The sequence below is a fragment of the Ptychodera flava genome, unplaced genomic scaffold (genome assembly GCF_041260155.1).
Source record: "Ptychodera flava strain L36383 unplaced genomic scaffold, AS_Pfla_20210202 Scaffold_75__1_contigs__length_567515_pilon, whole genome shotgun sequence".
NCBI lineage: Eukaryota > Metazoa > Hemichordata > Enteropneusta > Ptychoderidae > Ptychodera > Ptychodera flava.
The window spans coordinates 235,317-253,053 of record NW_027248397.1 but is presented as its reverse complement, the minus strand read 5'-3'; the positions used below and the strand labels follow the sequence as shown (position 1 = coordinate 253,053).

Genomic DNA, 17,737 nt, shown 5'->3' with positions numbered 1-17,737 from the left:
TGATTAAACATGGTGCAGATGTCAATGCTAAGGAGCGGGTAAGTAAATCTGACTTGGTACTCGATGTGGATATCGGAATCGTAATACTTCAACAACTTCATCTATCTCTCTCCCACTTTAACGTTACAGTCACTAAATTGTATAATGCAATACCATTTTATGCTGTCCTGGTCATACAATCTCATTGCAATTCTTCAATATGTAGCAGAACAAATTATACTAAGATGGCCACGATCTGTTCGCAGAGAGGGTGGCCCATCACTCATATGGCGTTCGACTTTATTCAAATAATTTTGCGCGAAGATCGGTAACAGTGTATCGTTTTTTCAAAGTTTTATTTGTTCTGGTTGTTTGTTTAGCGATATATTCCACAACAATAGCGTTCGCCTCCAAAATATAACGGCGGAGAGAAAGATACACAAACGGACAGAGACAAAGAGAGACAGAGAGATGTGTGTCTTTTAAAAATTCTTTTATTCAAATTAGGCGTGTTTGAAAACGGATTATTTAATACCTATGACGCGCTCTTTAGACAGACCTACTAAACAAAATGCAATTTAGGAAAATTCACATTAGAAGCTATTGTTTTGCAAAGTTTGAGAAAATTGACTCTAGTCCAAACTATCAATAATTAATAAATTACCCTCTCCCATTGTTAAAATTTTTGGCTTATTTGTCGCTATTTAAAACATAAATAAAGTGACTTTTTAGCTTAATTTTAATGTAAGTAAATCTTCATGTAGCTTAAATTTATAATCTGTTAGTTCTTTTACAGTGTAAAAGTGAAAAATGCAATCATGATATAAATAGTAAAAATGATAACCTGTTTAATTGATTTTTAGTGATTTTGTGAAAAACCGTGAATTTTAATGTCACTGTTAAAAAAACAAGAGCGGTGACCCAATCTTTTTTCGCAAGTTTTGGACTACTCTCATATGTAGGTATTCAAAAAAACCATTTGAAAAAATTGACATTACTTTTCCCTTTTTCCGATCGTACAACCTTAATTTCCCATCACAATGAAAGCATACTCCTTGATTACTGTGACATTTTTGATTTCAATAACATTGTCATTTTTTTCGGTATATGCCTCATACCATGCCGACAGGATTTAGTTCTTATTGGTGAATAGCAATTTTAACATTGTTCACATTTTTGTAGAACGGATACACAGCATTGCATGCGGCTTCTGGACAAGGTCATGCAGACGTCGCTGAATTGCTGATTAAACATGGTGCAGATGTTAATGCTAAGGAGCAAGTAAGTAAATCTGACTCGGTACTCGATGTGGATATCGCAATCGTAATACTTCACAACTTCATCTATCTCTCTCTCACTTTAATGTTACAGTCACTAAATCGTATAATGATATGCCATTTTATGGTGTCCTGGTCATACAATCCCATTGCAATTCTTCAAAATGTAGCAGAACAAATTATGCTAAGATGGCCGCGATGTCTTCGCAGAGAGGGTGGCCCACCACTTATATGGCGTTCGACTTTATTCAAATAATTTTGCACGAAGATCGGTGACAGTGTATCGTTATTTCAAAGTTTTATTTGTTCTGGTTCTTTGTTTAGCGATATATTCCACAACAATAGCTTTCGCCTCAAAAATATAACGGCAGAGAGAAAGATATACAGACAGACAGAGACAGAGACAGAGACAGAGAGATGTGTGTCTTTGAAAAATCTTTTATTCAAATTTGGAATGTTTGAAAGCGGATTATTTAATACCTATGGCGTGCTCTTTAGACAAGCCTACTAGACAAAATGTGGTTTTGAAAAATTCACAAAAAAGCTATTGTTTAGCAAAGTTTGAGAAAATTGACTCTATTCCAAACTATAAATAATTAATAAATTACCCTCTCCCACAGTTAAAATTTGGGCATATTTGTCGCTATTTAAAAAATAAATATAGTGACTTTTTAGCTCAATTTTAATGTAAGTAAAATCTTCAAAGTAGCTGAAATTTATAATTTGTTTGTTCTTTTACAGTGTAAAAGTGAAAAATGCAATCATGATATAAATAGGAAAATGATGACCTGTTTAACTGATTTTTAGTGATTTTGTGAAAAACCGTGAATTTTTAATGTCATTTTGTTAAAAAAAAAACAAGCGCGGTGACCCAATCTTTTTTCCCACGTTTTGGGACTACTCTCATATGTAGGTATTCAAAAAAAACATTTGAAAAAAATTGACATTACTTTTCCCTTTTTCCGATCGTACAACCTTAATTTCCCATCACAATAATAGCATACTCCTTGATTACTTTGACTTTTTTTGATTTTTATAACATTGTCAGACTTTTTCCGTATATGCCTTATACCATGCCGAAAGGATTTAGTTCTTATTGGTGAATAGCAATTTTAACATTGTTCACATTTTTGTAGAGCAATTCCACAGCATTGCATGCGGTTACTGTACAAGGTCATGCAGACGTCGCTGAATTGTTGATTAAACATGGTGCAGATGTCAATGCTAAGAGTCGGGTAAGTAAAAGTGACTCGGTACTCGATGTTGATATCGGAATCGTAAGACTTCAACAATTCCATCTATCTCTCTCCCATTTTAACGTTACAGTCTCTAAATCAAATAATGATATGCCATTTTATGGTGTCCTGGTCATACAATCCCATTGCAATTCTTCAAAGTAGCAGAACAAATTATGCTAAGATGGCCGCGATCTGTTCGCAGAGAGTGTGGCCCACCACTCATATGGCGTTCGACTTTATTCAAATAATTTTGCACGAAGACCGGTAACAGTGTATCATTATTTCAAAGTTGTATTTGTTCTGGTTGTTTGTTTAGCGATATATTCCACAACAATAGCGTTTACCTCGAAAAATATAATGGCAGAGACACAGATATACAAACAGACAGAGTCAAAGAGAGACAGAGAGATGTGTGTCTTTGAAAATTCTTTTATTCAAATTTGGAATGTTTGAAAGCGGATTAATTAATACCTATGACGCGCTCTTTAGACAGACCTACTGAGCAAAATGCAATTTAGGAATATTCACATAAGAAGCTATTTTTTTGCAAAGTTTGAGAAAATTGACTCTAGTCCAAACTATTAATAAATTACCCTCTCCCATTGCTAAAATTTTTGGCATATTTGTTGCAATTTTGGTTAAACAATAAATATCGTGACTTTTTAGCTCAATTTTAATGTAAGTAAAATCTTCAAAGTAGCTTAAATTTATAATCTGTTTGTTCTTTTACAGTGTAAAAGTGAAAAATGCAATCATGATATAAATAGGAAAATGATGACCTGCTTAATTGATTTTTAGTGATTTTATGAAAAACCGTGTATTTTAATGTCATTTTGTAAGAAAACAAGCGCGGTGACTCATCTTACTTCGAAAGTTTTGGACTACTTTCATATGTAGATATTAAAAAAACCCATTTGAAAAAATTGACATTACTTTTTCCTTTTCCGATCTTAATTTCCCATCACAATGAAAGCATACTCCTTGATTACTGTGACTTTTTTAATTTAAATAACATTGTCAGACTTTTTCGGTATATGCCTCATAGCATGCCAACATGATTTAGTTCTTTTTGGTGAATAGCAATTTTAACATTGTCTACATTTTTGTAGTACGAATCCACAACATTGAATGCGGCTTCTAGACAAGGTCATGCAGACGTCGCTGAATTGCTGATTAAACATGGTGCAGATGTCAATGCTAAGGATCCGGTAAGTAAATGTGACTCGGTACTCGATATGGATATCGGAATCGTAAGACTTGAACAACTTCATCTATCTCTCTCCCACGTTAACGTTACAGTCACTAAATCGTGTAATGCTATGCCATTTTATGGTGTTCTGGTCATACAATCCCACTGCAATACTTCAGAATGTAGAAGAACAAATTATGCTAAGATGGCCGCGATCTGTTCGCAGAGAGGGTGACCCACCACTCATATGGCGTTCGACTTTATTCAAATAATTTTGCACGAAGATCGGTAACAGTGTATCATTATTTCAATTTGGAAAGTTCTATTTGATCTGTTTTTTGTTTAGCGATATATTCCTCAACAATAGCGTTCGCCTCGAAAAATATAACGGCAGAGATACAGCTATACAGACAGAGAGAGACAGAGAGACACAGAGAGATGTGTCTTTGAAAAATCTATTTTCCAAATTTGGAATATTTGATAGCGGATTATAAAAAGCATAAGACTTGCTATATATATTAACCATACAATGGTAAATCGATTTAGCTTACATCCTAATGGTATTGCAGCTTTCAAATATTTCTCATTGACACAACTGCAGGGTATTATTTTCGGTTGTTAGGCCTCACTGATGAACGCATCCATGCAGTACATCAGCCTGGTTTATGTCTCAATACATATAGTACAGAAGAACCAATCGCGTACCGAATAATTATGTAATAAGGGTTAAAACTTACGTGTGTACGCGTTGAATCACTTCATCAACTGGGCGTGCAGTTGTTGATTTTTATCCTGAGATCACGATCCAACCTGAACAATCTATCGATCGAGCGCGACTGTGGGGTACCCGGAGGTGTGTTAGCCCGATGGTCGATCTGTGATGTTATCTTGTATGAAAATTCAGTGTTCGCGGTCGAAATTCTGGCAATGCCTTTCAAGTACTCAAAGGCTTAGCAAAAATGCGTATCGTCGTCATCTAAATGCGTAACGGCCACTTTCTCTTTCAACCGTGAGCAAAATGTTGTAATTAATTTTTTTTGACTGTTGTAATAAATGTTTACGATAACGAGGATATTTTTAATAGTAACATGATATTTTGATGTACGGGTATTTATACTGAACAGAGAAACACATTTGAATTGAATGAAAAATAAAAATAGGAAACTGATCAAAATCACACATACACTGACAGTGTGCAACGTGGTATTCTAAGGCATGTAACCATAGAGGTAACATCTCTCGCTCCATGCTGTAGCTAACACTTTAACAGTGGTAAAAAATCATACCGGTAATCATAAAAAAGTGCCTTTAGAATTTAATGGGATTTCTGTTAGCACGCGAAGTAAAGATTTCCATTGCTCGGTCAAAAGGAAAGTCTGCAACCGGTGGTCCTTCCATTGTAAGGAGCATCAGATCATCGGCATGATCGTCACCTAGTCGATTACGTTGTCCTGTGAGTACGCGGTTTTGGCAACTGAATCCCCGTTCACAGGGGACGGACGAAACCGGAATCACCAGAACTATGCAGGCTAACAATCGGAACATTGGAAACAGCTCTCCATATTCGTTATCAGAATACGACAAGATTCACTGAAATCGGGTCGTCCGTGGGCACGCAAAGTCAGTTTCATTTGAGTAAACTCGGCTTGCAAATCGGGCCCATGTATTGGGGCTACCATTGGCACGCCATCTTCAACGCGATTAGCACCAAAATGGGCAATCAGTGTCGCCAGAGATAGTCCGTGGGCTAGAGGGGGTCTACGTGCAACCCCCCCCCATCAGGATAACAAACCTGTATTTTTTAGAAGCCTTGGGATCCCTAGAATACGAAATGGAATTTTAACACAAAAAAATATAGGGACGCAATAGCTGTTATGGTCATGTTTTGAAGGGTACCGCAAAATCACCATTTTCCAATCCAAATGCATTTTCGTCAAATCTGTCTTCTTGTGAGTCATGTGCTGAGCTTATTTTTTAACATATCCTCACTTGTTTGGTATCATTAGAAAGGGAATAAAATCTGCTTTACGATAAACTATCGTATTATGCAATATCTACTACAGTTTTTTTTTTATGTGACCAAAACTTACCCATACCCAAAAATTTAACATTGCAAATTACAGAAAATCTCAAATTCTACCAATTTTTTAGCTTTGCATAATAAAAAATGCAATGCTTTGTATGAAATCTGTTTTATTTGATACAGGGACATGTCAGAAATATGAAATAGACTTTTAACAGAAAAAATATTGGGACTCTACAGCTGTAATAGTCATATTTTGAAGGGTACCGCAAAATCACAGTGTTGCAGATTTGCATGCATTTTTGTTAAACCTGACTTTCTATACTTCATCTGCTGAGCTTGGTTTTGAATATAACCTGATTTGTTAGGTATCATTAGAAAGATAATTTACTAATCTTTAAAATGACATATTTTAACATGCATTATCTCGTATTGTTTACATGATATATGACCAAAACAGGTGGGGACATCCGTTTTTCTACCTTTGCCATTACGACGGTTGTTGTCGGACACGGTTTTGAATTGGGCTCACAACCGTTTGATTTTGTTGTGACATTGCTCCGCGGTTCTCTCTATTTGCTTCTCCCTTGCCATGGCAGCAATAACCTCATAAACTTGCCTATGGACGACCATGGACGTAAAAAAGGATTGTTTACGTCCATGCCTTGGCCGTCTATCATAGTGACGATGATTTTTTCATCTCTCTAGATGGAAATGAATACATTGTTGTTTGATTTATCAAACTACAATATACTCATTTCCATCAGTTCATCCTGTGACCAATTTATGCCACGATTGCCCGAACTTCTTGCTCGAACACCGTCCATTGTTGTAATGACAGCAAGCCAAAGACAGGATATAGTTCGGCGTTCAGTTCGTTGTTCTGGTCACACGTGTAAATAGGCTATGTTTACTACGATGCACCGAACCTGGACCAGCGCTCCGACACCGAATTAATTTAGTTCTTTGTTAGTTCTATGTTGTCTGGTCACACGTCCAACTGACACAGGTTTAAATTTAATCCAGTGTCAGCTCCGGAGTAAACTCGTGTAAACTTGTGTAAACCCCATATATGAATGCAAGAACGATAGTCAATTCTACATTCAACCGATACCGTCAACCCAAAGTAACTTTTACGTTGTTTTATTCGCAATCCCGGTCCAAGAGAAAAAAGTAAGTTAGGTTACACGCTGCAAAATTTATGTTACTTGCATTGTTGGACGTACATTTATATATTGAAGTCTCTAAACCCTCTTTGAAAGATATTGATTTAATGTTGCTATCATATATCGATTGCCAATTCAAGTTGAATTAAGAGCTTATCATTCAACATCGCCTGTTGCTGTTTTATATCAGCATGAGTGTCATTTGTGCAGTGACAGAAACAAACGATGTCGTTTGTCTGACGAAGTGCAAATAATAGTAATATCCTTAATGCAACACAGGAACGGGCGATATTGGGTTGCCATAGATTAGCATCAAATGTTGACCATTCTGACTGAAACATGATGAAACGTCTGAAGATCGCTATGATGTCGTTCTTCTCTATACGCTTTTCTGAGCTTGTTTTTACTACATCCATTTTAAATCCTAATTAACTTTGCTTACCCAACCAGGGCACAACATTACCTTTTTTCACTTTCAAATTAACCTAGGATTCATTTAATTCGCATATTAATAGACTCTTACGTTCTTCCTCGTTTGTCTGTAACTTATTTTTTATCCTGCGCCCGTATTATATGTGTCTTGAAATTTGCGTCATAGTGATTCACTGAAATAGTTTTCGGACAAACTTAAGCAATTTGACAACTACTGACGAATAGTCGGCAAAATTTACAGAGACAAGCAATAATAAATATGGTCATTTTGCCGTCTTTAGTTAAGCGGACTCGCTTGGCGGAAGCAGTATATAACGATCTGAGTTCCAATTTTTACCCTACCGTACGAATGTAGTATATGAACCAGTGAGATCATTATCTTACGCTGTTTCGAGTGGCCTGGAGAATTTTTATTATATACAATAAATTGACCCTATCAAAATTACTTTTTTACATGTTTGGATATTGATATTTTTCTATACTTTTTTGGCTTTTGATTTGAAGTCTTTTGACTCTCCATTGGCGGCAGCACATGTTCGGGTACAACCGTCATGTACAGACCGGAGTGTGATTGTAAATTGTCGGGAAGTTGTTCACAAGAAAAAGCATCTTGTATTTAGAGCCTGTAGCTTTGAATTTTTCAAGATAAACAACCCGTAATACCTTTCCAACATATTTGAAACGGGGATTACTGTAATCTTTCCAGTGATGAACATTTTGTGAATGTCTTTGCAATGTGTTCCCACGATGAGTGTGAACTGATTTTTTTGCTAGTAATAATCGTCAGAAATGGTCCAGTGACCGTTATAAAATAGACACACGAATGCAAAATCATTGCGAGGAAGATGGTAAGAAATTCACATTGCAATATTTGCTGTCGTATTTCTCAGCAGGAATAACCCATTTTTACATATTGTTTACAAGAAGAGCAAGCAAACGTTTTCAAGATAAATTTAGTATATTCCCGGTTTATGAGGTAAAGTTGTCCAGACTGAAAGGTTGAGTTGACGCTGAAAGGGTAGACGTCGGGCCCGACACGGTCAACTGAGATCCGGTCGGTTGGCATAAGTCTAGAAACCTGCGAAGTTCTGTATGATTACCGTTCGCATTTGGGTGTTTGAACTCAGTTTTTCTTGGTCAAAGTAATTCAGTAACAATGTACGCCAAATTCCTTTTGTTGTTTTTGTCACCGTTATACGTGTATACGGACGGTTTTCGATTAAAAACGAAAAAAATATTAGTGCCCGTAAATGCGTGCAAAGTTTATTCAGTGACTGTTTACGCAGCAGTCATCAATACGACTAGGATTTGCCACCACGTAACGACCGTAACGACGCACCAATAGTCCATACGAAAATCTTGTGCTTAATTGAAAGAGGTAAAAATTACGGTAGGAAAGGTCAGTTCATTGTCCGTCAAAGTTGTTGATCTGAAAAATCTTCACTGTGCACCAACTACACGAGTGGCCGTTATGGGTCTACACGTCCCGCGTGCTTTCCATTGTTCCTTTTACGAGCTATGTTCAAAGTGAGTCAAGTTACGAATATTTTCATGTAGGGAGTTACATACATTATTGGTTAAGTACTGGGTACATCGATTGTGTTCAAAACCACTGTTTCTTTGCTTTTCGAGTTTCTTGTGTCCCTAACGTCGACTGGCTCTATGTGCGTACTCACATAGCAGTCTGGATGAAGATTTCCTGGATAAATTGATATAACTCCTAGTTTATTCGGCCTCTGACGCAAAGATACACACTGTTTTACACGTGCCACTCCTAGGCCATGGGATCGATTACCATAACTTTAAATAAATGGAGTGGCAAAATATTATTGTTTGCAAGTACCTTGATATACGGGACGAGACCGTGTTGCACTAGCACTGCATGAGCTTTGATCAGAGTGTGTGGACCGCCTTTTGATTTGAATGTCGGAACTCAAACTCCACCATAGTTAAATATGTAACCTCCGATCTACGATATTTGCAATATTTCCACGATGGGTAGGTAGCTATAGGTGGGCAGGAATTTTTTTCCAAAATATTTTTATTTTAGATATGCATTTCTCAGGGGTTCGGGGTAGTCAAACACTGGCCACAACATTTCCAGAAAAAATACATATAAAAGGGGGATGTAAAAGTCATCCTCGTATAAGCAAAAATGAAATGCCAAGTAACGAACGCATGATTTTATGGGTTTTCCCTTTCTTTTTTTACTTGTGTGTTTACGTAGCTCTAAAATGTTCAGGGTCGGCATGTGAAAATAGAGTAGGGTTATATCGGGTTATCGGAAAAGCACTGTATTTTTGTTCGGCCCAATCGTGTCGACTAGTCACCGGCCGGGGCGCACAAGGTTTATAACTATTGTAAGCTGACTTAACTTGTTCATTTTCGACCTCAATATGAGAAAGAAAACTCAACTCAAGTTATTTCATCGACCATTTCTCTAGAATCCATGAGTATAACTGTATATATATCTGTGTGTCGCGCTTGATTCGGAACTGCATGCGATAGTACGTTACTCAATAACCAGTCTTCCAGAATTTGTTCATTAAAAAAAAAATATATTACGAACACACTGAATAGGTTTCTAGTATTAATGGTTAATAAATAGTGGTTTCTCCCACATGTATTGAAAATAGATTCAAATGGAGTAGAAGTGTTGGTATGATGATGGGAGGCCCATAGATATAACCGGTTCACACAGCCATGGTAGCTATGGAAACATGGGGTTCATTCTCAGAAAGAATGCAATGTACTGCGTACTGCTGATACTCCCTTGGTTAGCGGACTGTTGCCGTCCGTTTCGCCCATACACACCGTCAATTGTCCAACAAGGACGTGCACGAGGAAACACCATCATTGTTGCAGAATTGTTTTGACCAGTTTCAAGGAGAATATGGGGCGATCTGCATACGATCGCACACCGAACCGACAAGTGTACGCTTAAAATAAAAATAAAGTGTCCGAAAAGTTTAGTTTTATTTGACTTACTGAGTCATCGCCTTTATTATCGCCTAAACATCCCCCTTTTTTCGCAGAGACAACAACATGAATAAGCTCATCTCCCCAATGCGTGAAGTACGACCGTTCATCCAATATATTTATTCACAGTTTCGCAAAACATCTCATCACATGTGCTTTTGCGAACGGGCCAAGTTTTTGTACATACGTTGGTCAGAAACTAATGTCAATATAGGTTAGTATATTACATCCGTCAAATTAGGACAGAGTATGAAGATGAAAATACATGGCTGAATGTGTACATGGATTGTGTAACATTTGATTGTATTGTTTGTGTATTGCATTAACTTCCAACCCCAGTAAACCCGATTTAGAAGACTAACACGGGTGTAAGTTGTAATGGGGTGGTCGCATCATGTTTTCTTTATGCCTAGCGTATCACATGTTTTAGCTTTTTGAACGTTCGATATGGGAGGCAGGGATGCAATTACTTTTCATTTCCTTCAAAAATACATCCTTTTTGTATTTCCAAATCATTTACTTCTCATTTTTTGTATTAGACGTGCGTGTACAGTACAGTGTGGAGTGTTTGTAATTGTATATAGTATACAGATTCAGGCCGATCATGCCCGATGATATTCACGGGCTTAAAATTTTGATTTATATCCGTTTTCTTCATCTACAAAATTCATTATCATTGCCAAAACTATAAACTAATAGCAATGATGTATCCCCTCCCAGCCCATAGAATCGAGCAAGCTTTGCACATTATAATGTACTTGGCTTCACCTTGGACATTATCATCCATTATGGCCTGGGAGGGGGCATATTATTGCTTAAGTATATCCTGCTGTATTATTAAACTATATATTATGCACTTTTTTCTGCAGGATGGCAATACACCATTGCACTATGCAGCACAGGAGGGTAAAGAGAAGACGACCAAATTACTGTTGCACTACAAAGCGTCAATAGCATAGAGAACAACGTAAGTGAATACCGTGTCTATTCCATGCAATAGTACAATGTGACATTATTTGGTTTTCAATGTAAGTAGTAAGAAAATACTGGATTTTGCGACAAAAATAACAAATTTTTAAAACCATTTTATTTGAAAATAACTACAGGGAATTCCCCCTTACGCGTTTGCCTATTGTGCATGCGTGGAAGAGGGAATTCCCCACTGAGTCAGATATAGTACAGAAGGGTAATCCCCGAAGGGGTAATCCCCCTTACGCGTTTGCGCATGCATGGAAGAGGGAATTCCCACTGAGTCATTCAGCGCTGACTCACTGGGTAATCCCCCTAACAGAACAGTATTCTATTACCGGATGGAAGGGAGATCATTTGCTAGATAGATTCTGACTGTGCTGCAGCTCTGTACCGTTCCAGTGCCCGTTCCGGAGGTGCTTCTGGATGTAAGTATATACTCGTTTTCTGGTTGTGTGAATTTACTATGTTTTTCCTACGCCTATCGGAACGAGATTTTCACCTACCCTACAGTAACCGTATTTTAGTCCGATCTTGAACATTGTTGCACAATACCTTTTCAGGCAGGGACTTTCCAGTAGGACTTTTGCAATACCGTTCCGGTAGGCTTCGCAGAACGGTTGCTTAGCAGCCTGTGATGTCATGACAGAGGTCTGTCATTCTACAGTTTTTCGGAACGGTTTTCATGAAAATTTTCTGTGGAATCGTTCCGGTAGGTTTTTCTGAACTCGGAGTTCCTATCGGTACGAACTTGTTCACCCGATAGATAAAATTTTAGAAATTTCCTCTGAACTTAAAATATGTCGGAAGACCATTACTTCAAACAAAATGAGTGGTTTTAGATAAATAACACTGATATCCAAAGTATTCACACTTTTATCTTTACGTATAAATGCAGTTCCGGAGTCGGGGAGGGAGCCACCCTCTACTCTATTCCCTCCAACAAAACATTCAATACTCATTTCATTATGGTCTTTATCGATACTTATAATAATATCACAAGTTGTTCTGTTGTCTGTTTTCATAGCGTAATATCCAACCAAATCATCATACTCATCTCCTGTAACTAACTTTACACATCTAATGAGAACTGTACCATGTTCAATTATTTTCATATTATCAGTCATCTGTGATTCATAGTCTGTAAAGTTAATTCAGCTGTCCCCTCCCCCACACTTTTCAGACCCTGTTTCTTTAAAGTTGTGTCCCAAAATAATCTAACTGGAACTCCGCTAGCATTGTATGAGCAATAATTCTCGCCATCATTTATCCACCTTCGCAGTGTATTATCTGATGACATTATTGTTGAAAGAGGTTTGATCTTGAGGTGAATCGGTATACCAAGAAGTGCAATGTATGGATTCTTAGGAGTAAGCCAACGACGAAAATCTAGCAACTTGTACTTGTTAACATTGCTATCGAAATAAATAACATTTGGAGTTCCTGGCAGTTCAGTAACTCCACCTGCAATTTCACTATCCAATATATCTAAGATGTTACGCGGTACATTATAAGGCATGAATTTCTGACTATCCCCATCCCATGTCAGAGCAAAAGGAGTAGGATCATTTGAAGCCTTTGTGGCGTCAATTACGGTTTCATCGACGTCTTTAAGTTCGGAAAATTCTACAGAATGTATGTGTTTCTGTGCTGTCGCTGGCGATAACACGAAATGTTTCTCACGGTCTTTATAACAAAGGACGTAATCCTTATTATGATTACCTGCTATCTTAGTATTATTGTTCACTTTAACATCACTTAAATCTTCAAGCTCAAGATTTTGTACATGAATTGCACCTAGACCGAAGTTACTTGGGCCAGACATAATTAACCTATATACAGTGAAAATTAAAATAATACCTTGTAATAATATACAATCATGGCTTCAGCAATAGGAATGACAGTTCTCGGTGCTGTATTAAATGCAACGGCATTCACAGGAGGAAATATTATCGGACAAAAGCTTTCCGGGAATGGTGACGCTCTTATTGAAGAGAAAGTCCGACATGATAAAGCATTAGAAAAATTTGAACATGATCGTGCCGTCTGGTCAGAAAAAAGATTACTTCAAGCTGATTGGGAAAGAGAAAATCAAGCAAAGGACGTGCATGCTGCAGCTGAGTTAAGAGATACAGATGCAGAAATCCTGGAAGAAGCAGAAGCGGTGGCCAACTCTACGTCAGGGCCAGCGCAAGCGCCAGCGCAATTCTCAGATTATTATCAGCCCAGTCCTGAGCAAAAGAAATATGAAATGATTTATATTGCTGGTGGATTGGTCGTGGGATGGTTTATGTTACACCGGTAGGGCTGCGTTAGCTACAATAATTCAATACAAAAGCTAGTTGGCCAGTTATTGAAATTAACTATGTTTCCATCCTGATCTGTTATCCAAATACGAATTGAACTCATGTAATCTGAGCCTTTTCTCAATGGCATGGAAATTGCGCCCCCGTTTTTAAAATCATAGGTGACCTTTTCACTTATTTCTTTGTATCCTTGACGGGAAGTATTTGTAAACAGTCCGATAATTTTCCCTGTATGTATTCGCCAGAGCCAAATGAAACATAATTTCCAGTCACATCAACGACATCTGAATGAACTATGTATTTAGTAACTGTTAAGAAATCTGCTCGACCTGGACTCATAGTACTTTTTATCATGGGTTGTCCTCAGGTTTATCTGAAAAGCCAACGACGTTGGCGAAGCTACCTGTGGCATTGAAATAGACTTTAACATTTCTAGCCAGTGTGAGATAAACACGGTTTGTGGGCAGATGTTTTTCGAAATTGATTTTCGACTGCATCCCTATCGCTTTATTGAGGGTATCAATATTGTAGTTACCTGGACGTATTGATTTTGTCGTCTTATTTTTTGGGTCGTTTCCTTCTTGGTATTTTAGTACATTATTCGCCGATGTTATGTTATGCCATGAATTATATAGTCCACACTCTAGCAGTCTTATCTTCGTAAACTGTGTCATGTCAATGCTAGGGTTAAAATTAACAGTAACCGGTTCGCCTGTTTTGCTTACAATCCAAATGATCATCGTTGTACGTTGTATATACATTACAAAGTATAAGGTTCTGCAGGAATAATATTTTTCTGTTCAAGGAGATCTTTGGTTGCAACCGCGGCAGCAGTCGCTCCACCTAATTTTATCCACCGAGTCAAATTTGGTCGACTTGGATCGCCCATATCAATTTTCAGAAATTTGCTGGAGATCATAAGATATCCCATCGCTAGTCCAGCGATTACAATACCATCGTACATTGTGTTTACAACTGTTTTAGTATCCATGATTGCTGACAAGTATATAAAATAGAAAAATAAAATAATTACGGAATCGGACCTAACGGAGTTGGAGAACAGCTATGTATATTTTTAACAGGTTTAACATTAGTCATCATGTATTAATCCATCTCATACAATGTAGAGGAGCCGGTACTTGGTTCCGTTCTGGAGGTAGCCGCTACGGGCGCTTTCTGAAGCGGCTCATTTTTCCAGAGGGGACAAATATGTCGAGCACGCCCCCAATATAGCCCTAATGCAGTCAATGAAACTCCTATAATTCCTAAAACAAGATAACATTTATTATACCAGCTATCACACTGTTGTGGCGGTAGGCCTATACAGTTTGCTTCAGTCGCTATCGCGTAGCTATCGCTGGTCGGGGTGGCTTGACGCTTCTTCTCCTTGTTTTGCCTGTTCCATTCCGCTAGTCGCTTGCCCGCAGCAACTCTCCCTGGATGCTTCGTCGGTAATGTAATTTTCTCTATATTGCGCTGTGGCTCCGTTCCGGATAGGGTTCCGAATGGTAGTCGTCGGAGGTGACGGAGTCGGCGGAGCCGTTTGCTGAGTCGGTGTTGGAACCGTTTGCTGAGTCGGTGCTTGCGAAGTTGAATCCATTTATTTCAGGTATTATATTAAGCCCGATTTTTTTTAAATCTAAATGTTTACCCGTAATTAAACCGGTGGAAACTAGAGCAAGTATGGGCCCCCATGTGTAGGCTATCCGTCCTGATAATCGTTTTATTTCACTGTTTAGAATAAAATCCTTTTTAAGATCAGTGGCATAGTTATCTCGGTCATCGATTGGAACTACCTGACTTATTGCGCGGCTCCTAGATCTATGAAACTTGAGTGATATTATCACTTATAACAGAACTGTATTTCGCTTCATACATTTTGAAAACTTTAATTACCGTTTCATCTCCCCATTTTTCTACGTCAGCAATTGAAAACTCCTTACCAAAAAATAACTTACTTTGACCACTTGCGATGACACAGAGTATTTTTTCACGTTTTGTCTTTATTATGGATCGAGCGTCCGGCGCTGCGGTTGGCCCTTTGGAACGCACTGTCGTATTTGCCGCTGCCGATGTCTTTATTGAATTCTCCATTGTTTGCAGTATGTTATCTATTCTTAATAAAGAATAAAAATTCGTTTAAACCTGAATCCGAAATATAATATTAACATGGTCTGGAATGTTAGTACGATTCCGAAGTATGGAAAATTCTCCTCCATTAAAATCTATCTGTATATAGAAACACAAATCATGAGTACAGACGCATTCCCAGTTGCTTTTCAATTGAATAAGACGAGCGTACCGACAGTACAGCATGCTGATATTCCTCCCAAACCGAATGACATAAAACCTATTCTCATGGACTTAGAAATATATGTAACGCCGACAGATAAATTTACTTTTCATCCTCGGGATATATTTAAAGATAATGTAATCACTCATCGAACAGCTAAAGAAAGTAATGTCTGGCTGGGCGGCCCGCACATGAAATACTGGGACCAGCAATTAAATTTCGCTGTATGGTGCAGCACTACTGGTTGTGGTATATCATTCGCCCATCTCTTCGGTTCCGAAGGGAAATTTCCGCCGCAAATACGATCATTCTGTCGTTTTCATGTATACTTTACAATACGTCGGATCCTTCATGAAATGGGCGTTGCACTTCCAGATGATACCTCTGTCTTCAAAGCCGGCGACAATCCATACAATCTCGTCCAATATGAACTTCTATGTACAGAATTTGGAAATATAAGTCCCACGAAGTCCGACTTTCGTTATCGAAAAGGCCAAAACTCAGGTCTTGGTTATGGTTATGAATATTACACTAATCGTGGGCCCGTTCGACAGCCAAAAGCAATATACAATGGACACGACTTTTTCCTCTCCGCCGACGGAGGCGTTTTCTATACACATACCATTTTTCGAAAGAAAAACATGTACTACCCGCCAAAGACAGGCCACATTATTATTTCTTCCGAAATGATGGATCGGAGGGTCAATATAATAGTTTCATCCCTCTGAAGGGAGACTCGGGACTAACAAAGGCCGGCCTAGCCCGCCTCAATGAAAGCCTTGAAGCCTACGTATATTGCATACTCGGCGCACAAGCAAATATCCGTAGTACCATAGTGGGCGATACTGGCAGTGCAGAGCAAGTCCAAAAAGAATTCGGCGTTCTACTCGAAGATGAAATTCGCAATACTGACAAAGTAATCAGTTATAGGCGATATCAAGACACAATAATGAATACTGGTGTCAAACTTGATATGGCAGTTTCGCCCAATTTACTTCTCTTGCCATCTAAAATGGTTATTCTTTCGGGCCCAGCAATCGCAGGTTATAATAATGAATTGCAATACACAACAGAATCTATGGTCTTCGAGGTGAACGGTGATATAAACATGGAAGTTCGAGAAAGTGCGATACATGAGATGGAAGGGGAAGAGGATCCCGTGAAATGGCAGGACGAGCCCTCTTCAGAACGCACCGGAGGGCCGCCTCACAATGACACGAGTCGGATTCCGAAGGCAGCAGCCGTGACCGGCGCAGACCCTATTCACGAATACGGCAAAATTGGTTTGTTATCTTTAGCCATATTCATTACATTTATGTACAGTATATAGATCCGATGTATGCGACCCCACCATTCAACATGATTGTAACTGGACCGACAAATTCTGGCAAAACAGAATATGTGATGGATCTCCTCACCGGACCGTACTTAGGGAAATTTGAATATATAGTTTTCATTTGTCCGACATTCATGAACAATAAAACGTATAATAAAAGATTCATTTTCACTGATGATAATGTGTTTGTGTTTCCGGTCGGACTCGATGCTGTGGATGATACTCTAGCCTTCGTACATAAGGAATGGGCCGGCACGAACACTTTAATAATCCTCGACGACTGCGCCTCGTCCAAAGATATGAAGAAGCGCAGTGATGTTTTAGTCAAACTCGGTTTCAGCGCAAGACACGACGGACTATCTGTCTGGGTTCTGACTCAACAATATACTAGTATTAGTAAACCATTCAGGGAAAACATACAGATGTTAGTACTATTTTACACACCGAGCAAGACAGACAACAAAACTATTATAAAAGAATATGGAATGGAGGTGTCAGAACGGGAGGCCACTTCCCTAATCACACAATTGAAAAATACGCCATTCAGTAA

General features: G+C 38.3%; 1 long non-coding RNA gene across 1 annotated transcript; it reads left to right on the top strand.

Moving 5' to 3' along the window:
* Positions 1-2,398: 2,398 nt before the first annotated feature.
* Positions 2,399-11,264, top strand: LOC139128869 (uncharacterized). Its single transcript, XR_011551434.1, has 3 exons — positions 2,399-2,491; positions 3,604-3,702; positions 11,153-11,264. It is a non-coding gene; the product is annotated as an uncharacterized lncRNA (long non-coding RNA).
* Positions 11,265-17,737: the final 6,473 nt, after the last annotated feature.